The sequence below is a fragment of the Panthera tigris genome, chromosome B4, assembly GCF_018350195.1.
Source record: "Panthera tigris isolate Pti1 chromosome B4, P.tigris_Pti1_mat1.1, whole genome shotgun sequence".
Classification (NCBI taxonomy): domain Eukaryota; kingdom Metazoa; phylum Chordata; class Mammalia; order Carnivora; family Felidae; genus Panthera; species Panthera tigris.
This window is the reverse complement of record NC_056666.1, coordinates 4319099-4339545: the sequence shown is the minus strand read 5'-3', so window position 1 is coordinate 4339545 and position 20447 is coordinate 4319099. Positions and strand designations below refer to the sequence as shown.

At 43.5% G+C, this 20447-nt stretch overlaps 2 long non-coding RNA genes across 2 annotated transcripts; one reads left to right on the top strand and one right to left on the bottom strand.

Moving 5' to 3' along the window:
• Positions 1-6098: 6098 nt before the first annotated feature.
• On the bottom strand, positions 6099-10838 carry LOC107179546. The gene is made up of 3 exons (XR_001510191.2): positions 10544-10838; positions 6709-6854; positions 6099-6135 (listed from the first exon to the last, which is right to left on the bottom strand). It is a non-coding gene; the product is annotated as an uncharacterized LOC107179546 (long non-coding RNA).
• Positions 9620-17625, top strand: LOC122240200. Its single transcript, XR_006219572.1, has 3 exons — positions 9620-9930; positions 16871-17103; positions 17376-17625. It is a non-coding gene; the product is annotated as an uncharacterized LOC122240200 (long non-coding RNA).
• The last annotated feature ends 2822 nt before the right edge of the window (positions 17626-20447 follow it).

The window sequence follows — 20447 nt, the reverse complement described above, 5'->3', positions numbered from 1 at the left end:
GATGGGGACAGCATTGAGTTCCCTGGTCTGTGCCCCCACCACGCAGGTGCTGACCTCAGGTTCCAGTTAGGCTCATGCCTCTTTCAAATCTCTCCTCACTAGGGGCGCCTGGGTGGCTCAGTTGGTTGAGCATCTGACTTCAGCTCGGGTCATGATCTCACAGTCTGTGAGTTCGAGCTCCGCATAGGGCTCTGTGCTGACAGCTCAGAGCCTGGAGCCTGTTTCGGATTCTGTGTCTCCCTCTCTCTCTGACCCTCCTCCGTTCATGCTCTGTCTCTCTCTGTCTCAAAAATAAATAAATGTTAAAAAAAAATTTAAAAAACCCCAAATCTCTCCTCACTAGAAAACACACAAGTGCACAAACACATATAAAGTGCAAAAAAAAAAAAAAAAAAAAAAAAAGAAAGAAAGAAAGAAAGAAAAGAGTCAAATTGGAATTTGGACTCATGTTAGAGGATGCCAGATATCGAATTTATAGTCCCTGAGCTGTATAATTCATTCCTAAACCACACGGATTACAAACAACATAACTATTCAAATGCCAGCAAAAGATACGATTTTAAGCCTATGTTTGTGCCTCAACCAACAAAAAGCATAATTATCTACCAATTACATGGGAATAAATAAAATAATAAATGAGAGAGCTTTTAGGATAATTGGAAGACATGTTCAATAACACACATATCATGTCCCCAAATTATATGAGAATATTAAAAATATGCAGTGTCCCTTTTGTTTCAGAAATATGAATGCCTTAAGTACATGTATCCTCAGATCTTTTTATTTTTTTTTTAAATTTTTTATTTTTTTAACATTTATTTATTTTGAGACAGACAGAGACAGAGCATGAACGGGGGAGGGTCAGAGAGAGAGAGACGCAGAATCTGAAACAGGCTCCAGGCTCTGAGCTGTCAGCACAGAGCCTGACGCGGGGCTCGAACTCACGGACCGCGAGATGATGACCTGAGCTGAAGTCGGCCGCTTAACTGACGGAGCCACCCAGGCGCCCCTCCTCAGATCTTTTTAAATATTAATAAAATCTCATGGGGTTTTAGTAACTCAGTGAGAGATGATATCGCTCGTGATTAGCCAAGTTGTTAATACTTGGTCCTTCTGCTTCCACTCTTGCTTTCCCGTGGTCTGTTTTCACACAGCAGCCAGGATTGTTTTGGAATATAAGCCACGTAATTGTCTCTGCTATGCCAAGCCCTACAACGACTCCCTAGTCACTCTGACTAAAAGCCAACACTCTTACCGTTGTCTTCATGAACTGTCCTCTGCTCTGCCCTGCACTCCTGTCCTATCTGCCCTGGTGCTTCCTCGGTAGGCTATCTGCATTGGGACTACCTGCTTTGTCCGATCTAGAATGCTCTCCTCCTTGTTTTCTCGGTGGCTAATTCCCTCACCACCTTCAGGTCTGTGCTCAAAAATTCTATCCTTGATGAAGTGTAGGAGGGGAAAACCTTTTTTTCTATCCTCTTAGGTTCAGGCTCTGGGGTCCTGTGAATTAAGCGAACAGAAGCTACACGAACAGGAGGAAAGGTATACTGAGGTTTTATGATGTTAATGTTCTTTTCTTTACAGAAAAGAAGTGAAAACCCAAGTAGGCAGTCAGACTGGGGGCTTTTATGCCATTTGGACAGAGTGATAAACTGTGGGGAAGTGACACAAAGGAACGGGAGCTTTGGGCTCTAGGGAATTTCGGAGGTAAATATACAGAAAAGTGAGGGGAGGTAAGGTTATTTAGTAAAGTCTGTTTAGGCAGAATAAAGTTGTTCTCCTCCAGGTGTGGGAGAGAGGGATCCATTCACAAACAGAATTTACGTCCACTTTACAAAGGGAAATTTATGCTCTGCTTTTAGGGAGAAAGGGGAGGGCAGCACGTCCCTCCTGTATCTGCTGTTTCTCAATTGCCTTCAGCTCAAAATGACTCTTGTGCCAAAGTGACAAGTCTTGGGTGGCATGTTCCCGTCCCCTTCAGAGGCTACCCTGACCGACATTTTAATATTCCAATATGCCCAATCTCTGCCTGTACTACCTCCCACACACGACCACCCCTCCTCAGCAATTCAGGTCTCTCCAGCTTCTCCTTTTGCTTGTTTTGAAATAGCACTTCTCACCCTTTATTGCTTATTTTCTATCTACAGGAATAATATAATTGCTGTATTATATATATGTATACAATATATTATATATTTATATATTATATAAGCTTTACATGGTCTAAATTTTTCTCTTGTCCTCTGACATACTCTAAGTATTAGAATAGTGTTTGGCACGTATAGGTAGCCAATAATTCTTGGTTATCCTCAGTCGTTTCAAAGTATTTTTTATTTCCATCTTTCTGTATCTTCCACAAGTGCAGGTGTGTAAAAGTTCTGATCTTTGCTTAGCTCATAGCTATATGAAAATGTCAGATCAGAAAACTCGTTTCATGTTTGATTTGTAAATCCGTACTTTACGATGGGAATTTATTGGTAAGCAAAAATGCTAGGTAAATATTAAAATAGTCCTATAGTTATTATGACATTCATATTTAAGGGAATCAAGGGGCCAGTGAATCACATCTTGGCCTTTTGGCTAAGATCAAATGTAAAGAGTAAATGAAGTGCGTGCGTGTGTGTGTGTGTGTGTGTGTGTGTGTCTCAATCACGGACCACAGTACTCCTCACATCAAAACCATGGTAATTTCCTACAAACTGCAGGACAATTCTTTTCTTTTCATCTGGTGTCTATTAATTTTCCCAGATGGAATAATTTATTTCAGGGCTACCCAGCCTGATGTGGGTTAAGTCCTCTAGAAAATAGATCCAGTCCGAGATAAGAAAGGAAAATTAATTCTTTTCCAACGACAAGATAAACCCACGTAGTCGGCTAAGCTGATGTGAGAACAAATGATGGAGTGTTTCAGGGAAGAACTGACCCTCGATGTTCCCTCTCTGCGTGATCTAATCACTGTCAATCACGCAACAGCAATGCCAATATATTAGCCCCACACTTCACGCATGTCCTCAGAGAGGGGTGAGACATTGGGAAAGGAGAGAGGTGTTTTTTTTAAAATTTTTAATGTTTATTTATTTTTAAGAGAGAGAGAGAGAGAGAGAGTGAGAGAGAGAGAGCTGGGGAGGTGCAGAGAGAGGGAGACACAGATTCCAAAGCAGGCTCTGCCAGCACAGAGCCCGGCACGGGGCTCAAACCCACGACCCACGAGATCATGACCTGGGCCAAAGTCAGATGCTTAACCGACTGATGAGTCACCCAGGCGCCTGGGGAAAGGAGAGATTTTGTGGAAAGTATCAATCCAGGTTGCTTCAGAGACACTTAAAAAGGAGGAATACATTTTTATTCCTTAAAATAGTGAAGTGACCTCTGGCCTCATTTTTCTTCCCTTCCCTTTTCAAACCTGAACTCTGCCAGGGCCCCTGCCTTCCACCCAAATTCCCACCCGCCCCATTTATTATTTTTACTTCCTTTCCCTTATGTTCCTCTACTAAACAGAACCCTTAAAAAGCTTATTCTCATTGGTTAAGAGAATAACAGAGGGTTATACATAGCTTGATCTATTTGGGCTACTTTAAAATAAAAAAAGACGTTTCCTTGGAAGTCGTACAATATTCAGAGATAATGAATATTCACCACTTCAGTAAATATATAAATATTGATTCTTCAACTCCTCCTTGATTTATTTCCTTTAAGACTTTCCTTGTCATGATTTCTTGGCACTGTGCGTCCCGTAAAATGTGTTAGCTTCAAAATAAACTTCCACAGTGTAAATACTGAACTCAGCAGACCTGTATTTTTCTTTGAACTTAAAGACATAAAACCCACAAGTTTTCTTGGAGTAATAGGAACGAAAAGGAACGCCAAGCTTTTTTCCCGTTGTTTTGAAAGTTCAAGTCACGGAGGCATCACTCAAACGTTCCAACAACGGAGACAATATGTTGGCTCTAGTCTGGACGCCCGGGGCTGGGTGGATCAGGCAGTGACAGCAGCATGGTCCTGTGACTCGGTGACAGCAGCATGGGCCTGTGACTCAGCTGCTTGAGTCACATCAAGCGGCTTGACTGTTAGATTCCGCTCCACATCGTGGCAAAGACGGTCCCAGCAGCTCCCGGCTACGTGAACCCTGGCATCCACGCTCCCAGAAAGATACTAATCCTCTCCTGTGCAATTAAACTCAAATATATTGGTTTTCTAAAATCATGCTCTCACCCCTGGACCGTGGAAGGGAAAAACTTATCATCGGTCTGGGTCATGCCCGCCCCGTGTTGAGTAAACTTGGATGCACTCGATTGGAGGCGGTGGGGTGGGGGTGGGGGAAAGATTTCTCAAAAGGAACAAAGGGCGAAGGGAGGCCGGGTAAAATAAAACATATGATGACATTTTAGAGGCAAAATAATTTTGGAAAATGCTCTGTTCTGGCTGTCTCATTTGCCTGGAGAGTTCCTTGAGTCCCTAATCACTTTATAAGTAGTGGACTCAGCAGGCAAAGTGCCCTTCTTTCTAAAACCCTACAAACACTCCTGAAAATAATCATAGGTGGGACATTTTAAAGGGAAAGAGAGTTAACTGTATTAATTAGCCCTCTGGTTTATCTTTACGTTTCTCTACGTGATGCTTCTGTCTACCTCCTGTACTCACCTTCCCCAAGCTTACACAGATCGATCCATATATATCCATATGTATATGTGTGTGTACATAAATACATATCTTTCATATGTGTATATGTGCAGATAGGCTAATCTATACCGTGACTCAGTTCTTTAATGCTGTCATACAGAAAGCAATTGTTAACATTTGTACCCAGAACTTAAAACTCATTGCCCTTGCAAAGGAGGCAAGAATATGCAATGGGAAAAAAAGACAGTCAACGAATGGTTTTGGGGAAACTGGACAGCTACATGCAAAAGAGTGAAACTGGACCCTTTCTTACACCATCCACAAAAATAACCTCAGACTGGATTGATCAAAAACCCAAATGTGAGACCCGAAACCATAAAAATCCCAGAAAAGGGCAAAGACAGTAATTTTTCTGACACTGGCCATAGCAACATTTTTCTGGATACGTCTCCTGAGGCAAGGAAAACAAAAGCAAAAGTGAACTATTGGGACCACATCAAAAGAAAAAGCTTCTGCACCGTGAAGGAAACCATCAACAAAACTAAAAGGCAACCTATGGAGTGGGAGAAGATATTTGCAAATAAAATGTCCATGAAAGGCTTAGTATCCAAAATACATTAAGAACTGGGAATGCAAACTGGTGTCGCAACTGTAGAGGACGGTATGGAGGTTCCTCAGAAAGTGAAAAATAGAACTACTCTGTGGTCTAGCGATCTCACTACTGGGTAGTTAGCCAAAGAATACAAAAGAACGAATTCAGAGGGATACATGCACCCTTGTGTTTACAGCAGGATTATTCACAATAGCCAAACTATGGAAGAAGCCCAAGTGTCCACCGACTGACGAGTGGATAAAGAAGATGTGGAATATACATACATGGTGTACACACGTACAACGGAATATTACTCAGCCATAACCAAATATGAAATCTTGCCATTTCCAGGGACGTGGATGGAGCTAGAATGTATTACGCTAAGCAAAATAAGACAGTCAGAGAAAGACAAATACCAGATGATTTCACTCATCTGTGGAATTTAAGAAACCAAACACATGAGCAAAGGAGAAAAAAAGAGAGGGACACAAACCAAGAAACAGACTGTTAGCTATAGAGAGCAAACTGCTGGTCACCAGAGGGTAGGAGGTGGGGGGATGGGAGAAATAGATGATGGGGACGAAGGAGAGCACTTGTCGTGATGAACACCGGGCGATGTCTGAAAGTATTGAATCGCTATATTGTACACCTGCAACTAATCTTACACTATATTAGCTAACCAACTGGGATTAAGATAAAAACATTTTTAAAGTTTATTTATTTATTTTGTGAGAGATTGAGAGAGAGAGAGCATGAGTGAGCGGGGGAGGGGTAGAGAGAGAGGGAGAGAGAGAGAATCCCAAGCAGGCTCCGCAGGGTCAGCGTAGAGCCTGACACGGGGCTTGAACTCACAAACTGCAAGATTGTGACCTGAGCCAAGATCAAGAGTTGGATGCTTAACCGAACGAGCCACCAAGGTGCCCCTAAAATAAAAAAAAACAAAACAAAACAACTTTTATTTAATTTAATTTTATTAATTAATTTATTTTTAAATATAACTTATTGACAAATCGGTTAACCTACAGTGTATACGCTGTGCTCTTGGTTTTTGGGGTAGATTCCCGTGGTTCATCGCTTTCATACGACACCCAGTGCTCATCCCAACAGGTGCCCTCCTCAATGCCCGTCCCCCATTTCTCCTTCTCCCCCACCCCCTCATACACCCTCAGTTTGTTCTCTGTATTTAAGAGTCTCTTATAATTCGCCTGCCTCCCTCTCTGTTTGTAACTATAAAATAAAAAACTTAAAAAAAAAACTTTAAAAAACGGTAATCGCCCTTGCTAGCAAATAATTATTTTCTTTTTCTAAATTATACTCCAGTGGCTTGCACACGACTATAGAAACATCTCGCATCCTGGAAGAAAGAGCTCCAACTAGTTCCTGATCCTCCCCAGCCCCCTCCCGTCCTGCCATTCACGCAAAGGCAGATGTGTATTAACTACGGGGGTCCACCAATGGGTCTTGAGGGGCCATGTGCGGAATGTCCGATTTCTCACATTGCTGCTATCCCCTTCAGCTCGAATCCTTCGGTCTTGTGAACCGATGCAGGCTCGTAAAACAACACGCACTTGACCTTCGGTCTTTGCCCCGGGCCACTGCCTTCGCTGGGGTGCGTAGGAAGACAAGTTCATGATGCTCGAGTCTGAAGAAATAAGCCCAAAGTAGCTCGAATCACTGAACGTTTTCCCAGAGCAGTCCCTGATCCTTTCAGTACCAGACCCCAACAAACAGATTAAGGAACATTCCAACACTGAACCGTCAGTGTCTTATCTGTGTGCACAGAACAACACAGAAATTTCTGGTGCAGAAAGTTATCCTCCAGAAGTCTAGCCGGAACGTTCTAGCCACCCAATGGCATCATTTGAGTTTGTTGTCACAACTTTGAAAATCTTTAGAGTTTTCCCACTCGGTAATATAGATGCGTGCGGGTGTAACACATGTGTGCACATATACATTAGCTTACATGTGCATACACGTACGTATTTATAGGCACATGACAAAGGGTACAAATATGACATATGTCCAAAGCTGCTCTATCTCGTTGGACAACGCAGCAACAGACAGCAAACCAAAAGCAAACCAAAAGCGATGTGCTTTTGTGCTTTTTTGTGCTTCGGCGGAGCACCCGCCTCCCTCCATCCGCGGCCAGGTAGGGAAGGATTACTTGCAAAGGGCCAAACAGAAGTGACAGTCAGAGCGGTAGTGACTTACGTCCTCATTCTGAGCGCGTGACCGTTTTTACGGTTCCATCCGTTTCCTGTTTAATATGCAGTTTGGACATTTTGAGGAAGGAATCTAATTTCAGAATTGTCTACATATGTTTAACGACAACCATCACGCTGTTTGAAAGCACTTCGCTCTGAGTGACATATGTCTTGTGCGCAACTTACAGTGGGCCCAGAAATTTTTTTTCCGAAACAATTTTCTTTCAGCGGAAAATGTTGTACTGTTTCTGAATAGCTAGCAAAGTTACATACTCCAGAAGCTAACTGTATCACAAGGATGGGCCGCGCACATTCATGCAAAATTAATAGGACTGACTAATTTTTTCCTATCCTTTTTATGGGGTAAAACCCCAAATACAGGGCACCTGGGTGGCTTAGTCGGTTAGGCGTCCGACTCTTGGTTTTGCCGCAGGTCATGATCTCACAGTTCATGGGTTCAAGCCCCACATCGGGCTCTGGGCTGACAGTCTGGAGCCTGCTTGGGATTCTCTCTCTTCCTCTCTCTTTGCCCCTCCCCTGCTTGCCCTCTCTCTGTTTGTCTCAAAATAAATAAAAAACAAACCCAACATACAGAACAGTGTTTCTCCTGAGGTCTTCCCTCTCTGCATAAGCTCCAAACAAGCTTTAAAATTATCTCAGCAGCTTCAAATTCACGTGTAAAGGCACATGCCTACGGTCTACACTTACGCTATCCAAATCCCGTGTAACTCTTAGAGGAAAAACTCTCACTACTCTTCAAACAAGGAGAAGACCCCAAATAACTTGGTGTCATCGATCATTTGTGCGAGTTCTCAATACCAGACACAACGCAGACGAGACTCAGGGAAGTTTCCGTGAAATCCCCTTGCTATGCACATATGCTTGGGCCGTGGGGCTAAAGGGGAGGCACACCCAGGGACTTTGGGCCTCCCCACTGTTAGGACAGGGTTCACTCTGCTGACGGTTGGGGAAACTGGAAAAGAAAGAGAAGCAAACTCATCGTGTTGCAAACCCAGCACTGAACGGGAGTCCAGGTCAAATCCCTGCTGGAGGTTATCAGCGAAGTAGACTGCGCACCATCACACTGGTGGAACTTCACGTTTTTTCCTACCTCCCTCAGTCAATCCATGGTCATCTCATACCTGCTCTGCCAAAGTCACTGTGCTCGTCCAGACAGGAGACGCCAAGAGCGGTGGAAACAAGCCTGTCCTCGTGGAGTCTGTGAACTAAATCGGAAGATACGGGTACGGCCCCGGTGCTGTGTCGGGGTTTGCAAACGTCTTACCAGCCATTCCTGTTGCCCAGCATGCACGTGGAATGCTTACAGTATAGTCAGTGTCCAGCTGGCGTGAAGCTATATGTGATTGTAGACACCAAATAAATGACCTAGATATTTAGTTATATTATTTCGGAAGGTGTGATATCCGAATTAATTGATGTAAGTCATCAGACATGATCTAGGCGTCATGGGACAGATGTGTGGGACTGATTTAAATGTACATCCCTCTCAAGTGTCTGCTCTCACCCGGCCATCTCTATCAACACCATTTACTGCTCGTATTTATATTTCTAGAGCACTCCGCCAGGTGTTATTCTAGAATGGTTTGTTTCAGGAAGTAATAACGGTGGGGTTTTGGTTTCATGCAACTGGTCAGTTTTATTTTTTTTTAATTAAAAAAAATTTTTTTTAATGTTTGTTTATTTTGGGGAGAGAGTGAGAGAGAGAGAGAGAGAGAGAGAGAGAGGGAGAGAGAGAGAGAAAGGGCAGAGACAGAGAGGGAGAGCTTGACATGGGGCTTGAACTCACGAACTGTGAGATCATGACCTGTGTGAAAGTCAGACACCCAACAGACTGAGCCACCCAGGTGCCCCAACTGGTCAGTTTTAATATCGATGACGGTGCTCTTCTGTGTGAGCTTATGCAACTTGATTATTTACTTAAGAAAAGAAGGCTGAACAGAGACAGAGGGTTGCAGAATCCTAGCTCTTGAAGCCTTGCAAGGGCAAGTGTGACACAGTAAGAGACACGTAGAGCTACCCGTCCTTGGTTCCTGACCCAGAACTCCTCAAACTCTTGACTTCCCTGACTACTGGGGCAGACAGGAGCATCTCACCTAGAGCTCCGGGATCTCCTGGGTGATAGGAGCATCGTTTGTTGTCACAAAGCAACACTCGGCGACCTCCTGGATGAGGGCTGGTCACCAGAAAGGCCAAGCCATGATTAGCAGCTTGGAAATTTCAGCCCCACCCCATCCTCTGGAGAGCGGAGAAGGAGCTAGAGAGTGAGTCAATACTGGGTCATTACCTACGTGGCGAACCCTCTCTCAAAATCCCCAATCTATGGGGTTTGGAGAGCTTCAGGTTGCTAAACACACCCTAAGGGGTGGGATGAGACGCCAACCCCATGGAGACAGACGCCCTTGCACCCAGGACCTTTGCAGAATTCACCCTCTGTACCTGTTCATCTGGCCATTCATCTGTATCCCTTATCGTATTCTTTATAAGCCAGTGAATGTAAGTACGTTGTTTCCTTGAGTTTGGTGAGCATTGATAGCAAATTACTGAACCTGAAAGGGGGACGAGTTGCTGACTCAGAGAGAAGTGTGGGTATCCTGGGGAGCCCCGACTGAGACCGGCAATGTGAAATGGAGGCCATGTTCGGACTGAGCCCGTCACCTGTGTGGTCTATACTAACTTTGGGTGCTTCGTGGCATATTGGAGTCAAACTGTAGGACAGTCAGTTGGTACCTACAGAGAACTTACAAACTGCTTGGTGTGGAAAACCCACACGTTTGGTGTCAGAAGTAGCGACAGTGGGGGCGCCTGGGGGGCTCAGTTGGTCAAGCGTCAGACTTCGGCTCAGGTCATGATCTCGCGGTCCGTGAGTTCGAGCCCCGCGTCGGGTTCTCTGCTGAGAGCTCGGAGCCTGAAGCCTGCTTCGGATTCTGTGTCACCCTCTCTCTCTGCCTCTCCCCCCCACTTGTGCTCTGTCTCTCTCAAAAATAAGTATTAAAAAAAAAAGTAGAGCAAGTGAATTTTCCAATGTTCAGTAAATCTAGAACTGTCCAGCCACGTTTGTCAGAGTCCCTAAGAGGATCTGCTGTGGGAGGTTCCCTGGCGGCCTCACCTGGCTCCCAGGGTCCATGGGACCAACCCTTCATCACACCGCTCTCAGCATTGTCCTCTCCCGACGACCTCTGCACCCTCCTCCTCCACCCGAGACTCTGTTCTTCTCTCCACCCTTCAAGGACAAGCTGGCCTCAGGGCCTTTGCACGGCAGCTCCCTCAGCCTGGACTCCTCTTCTCCAGGTGTCCTCAGTGCTCACTCCTCACTTCCCTCAGGCTTGGCCGAAAAATCACATCCACAGAGTAAAAGTAGCAAAAAGTAGCAAATGCTTCCTCTGCCTTCCCCCTTCGCCTGACCGGACATTTTATCTCTAGTGTCTGTATGTTTATTCCTCCCTCGTCCCCTCCCCTTCCTCCACGCACGAAGCCTTCGCGGTCAGAGATGCACGTTCCTGGCGCCCTCTCTGCAGCACCTTGCGCATCGCCTGGCACGTAACGGGCTCTCAAAAACATCTGTGGAACGAGTGAACTACGGGCAAGGAGGATCACGAAGCACACCCATCGTGTGCTGTGTATTTTTCCAAAGCGGTTTTAAACTCTCACAGCCAGCAAACCAGGCAAACAATGCCCTTGCCATTCGCTCTTCTCATGGGGGAGCCACTTGACTGAAATCTGTGAGCAGTACAGCAGGGTTCCTTGAGTTCTTCGGCTGGTTCATTCTGTGTGCACGGCTGTTCCAGTGACGCTGCGACGAATCCCGGCATCTCTCCAAAAGGACACTAAGTCACGCTCTGTAACCCAGAGTTTGTTGCTGTTACTGTGAAATCCACGGACATGACTTTTCAACTGGATTGATCTACCATTTAGGTGAAGAGACTGTTTTAAAATACCTTTCCCTGCTCTGGTTTTCCTCCGAATTTCTAAGTCTGTCTGCATATTTTATCATTTTGCGTTCTTTCCTCCAACTCCCTTGACCATCAGAGGTTATCCTTCCAGTGGGGGGTGGGGGGGGGGAGAAAAAAAGCACTTGATAAGGAGTTCTGCGAGATATTTCTCAGTGCGCTATAAATAGTGACAGTTGGCTTGGATTCCTAATTCCTGCTCTTTTGTTTTCCTGCATTATTTTTGGGGACTGTAAAAAAAATCTAGCACATCTAGACGTGTTATTGCTTACATTAAAAGAACATAAAATGTCTTTCTGGAATGTCAGGAAATCCTAAAATTAAAATTAGATGATTGTATTCATGCTTTTGTTCATTCTCCCAACAAGGATTCACTGTGTCCCTGACATGAGTCACACACTGGGGTGAGCGTCCCCTGCTTTCTGATGGATGCGTGCAATCCCCAACAGAAAGCAAGCCATTGTCCGAATGTGGGTGGCACTCTGTGTGTCCTCATTTTCCTCTTTACCGGAATGGTGCAGACAGAATAGTCCCAGAGACAAACTGGCCGTTGCGTCGGCCTCCTTTCCTTCCCTGGAGAACCCCTCAACCGAGGCATTCTGCCACGTTGCCTCAGTGTAACTTTACATGTTTGCCTTTTGTTTTCTTTCCCTGCTCATTACAGATCCACTCTCCTTCAAAGTCCCCCAGAACCTTCCTTTCAGCCATCCTCGAAGGTTCAGAAGCAATCTGAAAACTCACTCATTTAGTGCTGTTCGGAGAAGAGTGTGCTGTGTACCTGTGGGTTTGACCATCGCCATGGCTCCCCCCGCCCACCCCAAGTCCTACCCTGGGCCCCAAGAAGTGCATTTCTCGTGATGGAAAATGGGGGCTTCTGGAAGACTGTCACATAAAATAACTTCAGAGGAGGGGATCCCCACCTTAAACACAGCTGATTTCTCAGGCCCATAGTGGTAATGTCTCTTTGTGAACCAAATAATTATTTTCTCATTGAAAACCTGAGATAAATGGGTTTTATTGGGTTCCTAATTGTTATTCCCGAAGATACCGTCTTTCAACACCCTCCTCACGTCTTATCCACGTTGCTGTTTTCTCCTTTCTTCAAAGCGTTGTAGAAAGTCTCTCCTCAGTTTCCAGAAGGCACGAAGATTACCAAGATTGCTCTGACGTGCAGGAATAAACAGAAATGTAAGAATACATGAGTGGTTTCCCCGCTGAGGCAAAATCCACGTGGGATAAAGAAGAGATTAACGCTTTCAAAAAGAATATTCGTGGCTTCTTATTTTCAAAAAGGGAGCTCGCTAGGAAACCTATGCTATAGGTCAGTATACAGCTAGACTCATGAGCCGAATAAGCAGGCCAGGGGTGGGAGATGGGGTGTAGACACTCCAGGGTCCCCTCCGCGTCACCTCGGCCTCCCCATCTAGCTGAGACCGAACGGACATTCATTCCGTCATCTCGATTACGCACCAGGAAGGTGTGACATAATGTAAGCAGCCCTTCACGCTTTAGTGTGAATTATAGCACTGATAAAAATCTTAACAGAAGCAAGATTAAAATCTTTTTTTAATTTTTTAAATGTTTATTTATTTTTGAGAGAGTGAGAGAGCGAGAGAGCGATCAGGAGCAGGGAAGGGGCAGAGAGAGAGGGAGACACAGAATCCAAAGCAGCTCCGGGCTCCGAGCTGTCAGCACAGAGCCCGCTGTGGGGCTCGAACCCACCAGCCCGCGAGATCGTGACCTGAGCCCAAGTCGGACGCCCAACTGACCGAGCCCCCAGATGCCCTGCACGGACTGTCCTAATGCAGAGCTCACACTAAAGCTCCACCTCGCTCACTGCTGTGTAAGTGAGCAGAAAACAAGCGCAAACGTTTTGGACTCAGATTTTCTTTCGCGAATCAGTCCAAAGCGATTTCGTCACACCTTGATTGTTCTTACATCCTTCCTTCCCTAAAACAAACACTTCAAGAACTTTCTGAAATCTTTATTACGATTGCGACTTAGGTAACGCAAGTCATGGAACCAGACCCTAAATACTGCCTGACACCGAACGAATCCAGTCCATAGCAGCTACCTCCCTGTGACCTGCCCCGTGCTAGCCGTGGGAAGCCCCGTGACGGCCAGCATGGTGTGGCCCTGGGAGAGGTCGTGGCTCACCTGGCAGGCAGGTGCTGGGGTTTGTTGGGGGGGCGGTTTCTGCGGTCGCAAATGCCAATAGGCTTTCCGTGACGTGCTGCTGCTGGGGAAGGAAACGCAGGGTGTAGACATAGAGAAAAGCAACATATATATATTGCAGTGTAGACTTTATTCTCCTGCCCTCACGCCTGGCCACGGTGGCTCAGGAAATAGTATTTTACCAGGTAAAATTAGAAGCACTTGGAAACATGCTCATCGTACGCACATGCTTGGAATCAACTCGGCAGACTCAAGTAAGCTGATGCGTAGCTCCCGTAATCAACCCGTTATTTAAAACGATAGGGAAGGCAGGTAGTCTTGGCCGGGGTTAGCTCTACATTTATGTCATGATTTGCCACTTCTGTTTGTACTCAGAATGTTCTTAATACTCTTGCCTCTAAAATACAATGCGTTGGGGCACCTGGGTGGCTCAGTCGGTTAAGCGTCCAACTTCGGTTCAGGTCATGATCTCGCGGTCCGTGAGTTCGAGCCCCACGTCGGGCTCTGTGCTGACCGCTCAGAGCCTGGAGCCTGTTTCAGATTCTGTGTCTCCCTCTCTCTGACCCTCCCCCGTTCATGCTCTGTCTCTCTCTGTCTCAAAAATAAATAAACGTTAAAAAAAATTTTTGAAAAATGAATAAATGTTAAAAAAATTTTTTTTAAATATAATGTGTTGTTGTTTGTTCCGGACATGAAATACATAAACAAAACATATCATCTACATCTCTGTATACCTCCCAGGTCCTGATTCAGTGGTCACTATTTTCTATCTTACGATATTGTTACTTTTTTTTTTTTTTCAACGTTTTTTATTTATTTTTGGGACAGAGAGAGACAGAGCATGATCGGGGGAGGGGCAGAGAGAGAGGGAGACACAGAATCGGAAACAGGCTCCAGGCTCCGAGCCATCAGCCCAGAGCCTGACGCGGGGCTCGAACTCACGGACCGCGAGATCGTGACCTGGCTGAAGTCGGACGCTTAACCGACTGCGCCACCCAGGCGCCCCACGATATTGTTACTTTTACATGCACCTTTTTACCGTGTTTCCTAGAGAAGTGTCCATGTTGGGTTCAGTTGGGACCCTGCTATCCCAAAGAACATAGCCTAGAGTCAGTAAAACTACGCGCTGGGCTGTGAATGAGTTGACGAATATAAAATGCAAATTGTAAGCATAATTGTGACATTCTTCAATTGCCTTGCTATCGTGCCCATACATAAAGAATTCGTCAGAAGACACGAAGTGTGGGAGGTCCCGAGACACCAACTCAGAGGCTCTCCTTTTCTGAGGTATTTCCCTCTGGAAAGTCACAGCATCTGCGCTATCCAAGCGTGTCACTTAGAGGCAAGATCCAAGTCACTGGAGACAGACGTAATTACCTCTTTGTTAACTGTGACATGTGGTGACTACATATATCCTGATCCTGGTATTTTTGTGAAGTTAATTCATGTGACCTATGAGCCTTTTAGCAAAACCGCAAGGAGAGAGACAGAATTAGATTCTAAAGGAAAAGTATATAAAACAAAACAGTTTAGAGATAGTTAACAACATATATTCAGCTATCGCTTTAAAAATCAAACTTGAGCGGCACATGGGTGGCTCAGTCGGTAGAGCGTCCAACTTCGGCTCAGGTCATGATCTCGCGGTTCGTGAGTTCGAGCCCCACGTCCGGCTCTGTGCTGACAGCTCGGAGCCTGGAGCCTGCTTCAGATTCTGTGTCTCCCTCTCCCTCTGCCCCTCTACCATTCACGCTCTGTCTTTTTGTCTCTCTCTCGGAAAAAAAAAAAAAAAGTTAAAAAAAAATCAAACTTGAAAAAAAAAACACCTCTTAAATTTTTTTAGTTCATCTATTCTAGGGGAGAAAAATGTCCATAAGTTAGCTGAAAACTCACATGATGTTTTGAGATGCCTTCATCTCATCAGGAAAATATTCAAGAGAATCAATGTAGCCTAAGCCCTTTCTTTCTTCTTTTTCAAAGGTGCAGTCTTTTTGTTAAAGGTCAATGAGAAGCATGGCCCCATTTCTCTGCAAGCCTCTGGCATGCCCTCAGGACAAGACTAGCGATGAGCCTGTGGGGGCGGTGGGGACAGGAGAAGCTGGGGAGGACTGGTGGGGACAGGAGAGGCTGGGGAGGACGGGAGAGAAGGATTTCACGCTTAATGAGTGCGTGTTTCCTGACGGTCCTGTCGCTGAGTGCTGGCAGTGCGTTAATCGAGTCCTTCCCACGGGTGGCGGAGGGGGAGGTTTCTACTAGCCTCTACTGGCAGATGGGGACACGAGGCTGAGAGCGCCCCAGGTCGTATGGCCCCTTCACCGGGACCCAAGCTCCTGATCCCCAACCTAACCGCACCCCCAGTTTCTCAGATGCTTGTATATTTGGAAAGATATCGTAAAATAAGTGACATGGAGGTGAAGGGCGGTCAGCAAGGCTGTCTTCCCTGGTGGAACTTTTGCCCCGAGGGATGAACCTTTGTGTCCGGGCTTCCGAGGACTTTCCTAAGGATCAGTAATTTCGTTCTCCAGTAGCAACAGCCCAATTTTAACCTTTCATTGGCTGTCGGCAGAAAATACTACACAAGTTAAAGATTTGAAAGTTAAAAAAATAAGAAAACAACTTCTCCAACCCCCCGCCTCCAACCTTTACTGGCTTAATTATCATTTCCTGCTCTCTTAACTCTTCTTACCAACTTTCTCCCCATATTTCTTTTCCTATGTGAGGTCTTCAATATCTCTGATCACAGTGGCACCAGTGAAGTGAAGGATATTGATCCGTAGATGGACACATTGTGCTGCTTTTACCGCCCAGAGCCGTGTGCTTCCCTTGTGATAAGTTACAATATTAAATTCGGCTACACTTCACTTTTACCTCTCTTCCGTTCCCAGTCCCACCGCCTTTCGTCTGTGTTTTTGTGAAACAACATAAAATTGGCTAAACAAAATATTAACTCTGTTTGTGAAAAAGCCATTTAAATCTAGGCGATAAAACAAAAAAAAATCAGCTATTAAAATATTTCATACTTAACAGGATTTGGAGTGAGTACTTACATTTATGAATAATCTTCACATAAGGAAAGAGGACTTGGAAAACTAAGGGATTGTAATTTCACGGTCTCTAGAATTTATTGATACAGATGGATTAAGCAGCCTAACCAGAAAGCAAGTTACAGGCATTCCGGTTTTGGGAGGGGGTGTTAAAAATGATTCAAACTTTCTACTGGTTTCTTCTCCTTTACTGACTGGGGGGAGAGGAGGGGATGCCAGAATTCAAAAGTATAATCAGTCATTGGTTTCATTCTCCTATTTATCTTTTAGTTCTAGAGTATGGAAACTAATTAAAAAAATCCGACTCCTGACTTTCACATGACACGGGCAAGTTTAAGGAAAAGGAGACAAACAAAACCGATCTGGTCTTCATCCGTGGCCATCTGGCAGGAGTCATTACAGGAGGTGGTGACAATTCCTCGCGCTTTCCTTGTCCAAGCAAACGCACGGCTCCAGGAGCTCTGGGCCCCTACACGTTCTTGGCCGGGAGTCAATGTGAAACGGTGAATAAGAATCTTCATTTTTAGGTCCCCTCATCTGTAAACACTGAGCATCTATATCCCATCGAAGTAATTCAGACTCTCTGTTCCTGAACAGTGGAAATGATGCTGGAGGATGAACCGCGTCATGTAGAAGCTTTTAAATATTATTTTTGCAAGTTGGGACAACATCAATATCATAATTACCTTGAGATGCATGGAGGATCAAAAATGTGGTTGTTTTTGTTATTGAGGAGGAGTTTTGATTTGAAGGGCCTTTTGATTTGTTCTTCCAGGGTGGGTTCCATGCACAGGACAAATGTGGCCTCTCCAATTCACCATGCACGTTCTGAAGAAGGAACGGACTTCAGTTACCTTAGCCTTGCCCAAGGAAAGCTTGCGTCGGACACTTAAGGAAGTGTGGGGAACTTCTCAGAGCACCGTGTGATGTTACAGAGCCTGTATGTCTCAGGTGTTACAAGAGCTCCAGACTGGTTTCTGATTTATTAATTCACGCAGTTCCTTGGGCCTAGAATAAACTCCTCACTAGCCTGTGATATTTTCCTCAGTCACTAAACACAAGGAATGCTTAGGGAGCTTTACAAACAACACTATCCATTTAAGCTGGTTCTAAACAAGAATTCAAAAGAAGGTCGAATCATTTCCATGTTACATAAGTGATCGAATCTACTGTGAACTACAAAACTATAGTTACTGCAGATATACGTTTTCCTATCTCTGTGATATTTTGAAGTTTTTATTTATTTATTTTTATTAGAGGGGTAGTTTCATTGAGTCCTAGGGAGACCTACAGTAATTCTTGACCTATTGAAGCGCAGATACCTTCTTCTTCAAATAATTTTGAGTTCCTTTTACTCTTGTAGACTGATTTTTATTTTTAATTTATTTTTATTTTTTAAATGTTGTATTTATTTATTTTTGAGAGAGAGAGAGAGAGAGAGAGAGCGAGCAGGGGAAGAGCAGAGAGAGAGGGAGAGAGAAAACCCAAAGCAGGCTTCACGCCATAAGAGCAGAGTCTGACGGGGGCCTCGAACCCACGAACCACTGAGATCGTGACCTTAGCTGAAATCAAGAATCATAAACTTAACTGACTGAGCCACCCAGGAGCTCCTAGGATGATTTTTAGATATGTGTGTATGTAATTCTCTGAAATCCGCTTAAGAAATTTTGATTAGAACTTTGAAAATGATGTATCTATTTCTCTTCTCTTTTTCCTTAAAATCTATCTATCATCTATCATCTATTATCTATATCTGTCATCTATTATCTATCTATCTATCTATCTATCTATCTATCTATTGTCTATCATCTTTTACCTATCTGTTATCCATCTATTTATTATCTATGTATCTATGTATCTATTATCTATTATCTATCTATCTATCTATTATCTATCAATCATGTATCTATTATCTATCTATCTATCTATCTATTATCTATCAATCATGTATCTATTATCTATCTATCTATCTATCTATCTATCTATCTATCTACCTATCTATCTATTATCTATTATCCATCTACCTATCTATTATCCATCTATCTCTTTATGTATTATCTATCTATCATCTATTATCTATCTATCTATTATCTATCTGTCTACCTACTTATCTATTATCTATCTACCTACTTATCTATTATCTATCATCTTTTACCTATCTATTATCTATGTATCTATTATCTATCTATTCATTATCTATCTATCCATTATCTATCTATTATCTATCTATCTATCTATCTATCTATCTATTATCTATCAATCATGTATCTATTATCTATCTATCTATCTATTATCTAACTATCTATTATCCATCTATTTATCTATTATCTATCTACCTATCTATTATCCATCTATCTCTTTATGTATTATCTATCTATCTATCTATCTATCATCTATTATCTATCTATCTATTATCTGTCTACCTACTTATCTATTATCTATCATCTTTTACCTATCTATTATCTATGTATCTATTATTATCTATCTATCCATTATCTATCTATTATCTATCTATCTATCTATTATCCATCTATCTATTTATTATCTATCTATTATCTATTTACTATCTATTATCCATCTATCTGTCTATATGTATTATCTATCTATCTATCTATCTATCTATCTATTATCTATTTACCTATTATCCGTCTATCTATTTATCTATTATCTATCATCTATCTATCTATCTATCTATCTATCTATCTATCTATCTATCTAACAGTTTGAGTGTCTTAAAGCCTAATGTTCAGTGTAATGGTATTTGGGAATGGGGTCTTTGGGAGGTAACTGGGTTTGCATGAGGATGGGGGTGGAGTCTCCATGGTGGGATCGGTGGCCTTAATAAGGGACGTAGGGACAGAGCATGCAATCTCTCTCTCTCTGTACCATGTGAGGACACATCAAGTCAGTATCTCCCTGCAAACCAGGAAGAGGTCCCAAACCAGGAACCAAATCAGCTGGCACTTTCATCGTGGACTTTCCAGCCTCCAGAACTGTGAGATATGTTTACTGTTTAAGGTACTTCATTTTGGATTCTGGCATAGCAGTGTCGACCAACTAAAACAAAGACTTCGAACATCGTATTATTTAAAAAAACTTATTTATAGGGGTACCTGGGTGGCTCGGTCAGTAAAGCATCTGACTCTTGATTTTGGCTCAGTCATGATCTCATAGTCATGTGATTGGGCCCCAAGTTGGGTTCTGTGCTGACAGCATGGAGCCTGCTTGGGATTCTCTCTGTCCCTCTCTCTTTGCTCTTCCTCATTCACCCTCTTTCTCTCTTTCTCAAAATAAATAAATGTTTAAAAATATATTTTAAAAAACCCCTTATTTATAGGCACTTTAGAGTTTGTAGTAGCTGTTGTGAAATATTTATTTATATGTATTAGATTATTATTATATTACAATTGAGTTTTTGTTGGTGTGTAGTAACATTACTTGAGTCCTGATTTGGAGCACAGAGAGTTTTTCAATGTTACTTTTCCTGTTAATTGCTTATCTATTCTCTTAAAAGTCCTGTGAGGATGATCCTATAAGTCAATGGCAATAATAATTATATTTCTTCTTAGATTAGTTATTTCACGAACGATGCTCTGTTTGTACTCCCATTAATGCAAGCCATTCACTTCCATAAATTTGTCCCAGTTTCCCAAGGTGACTACCACAGAGTAGGTAGATTAAAACAGAAATTTATTCTCTCGCAGTTCAGAAGGTCAGAAGTCTGAAATCCAGGTGTTGTCAGGTGTTAAACCTGGAAGGATTGTTCCCTGCCTCTTTGGTTTCTGGTGGTTGTTGGTAATCTTTGGTGTCTCTTAGTTTATGATAACATCACTCCAATCTCTGCCTC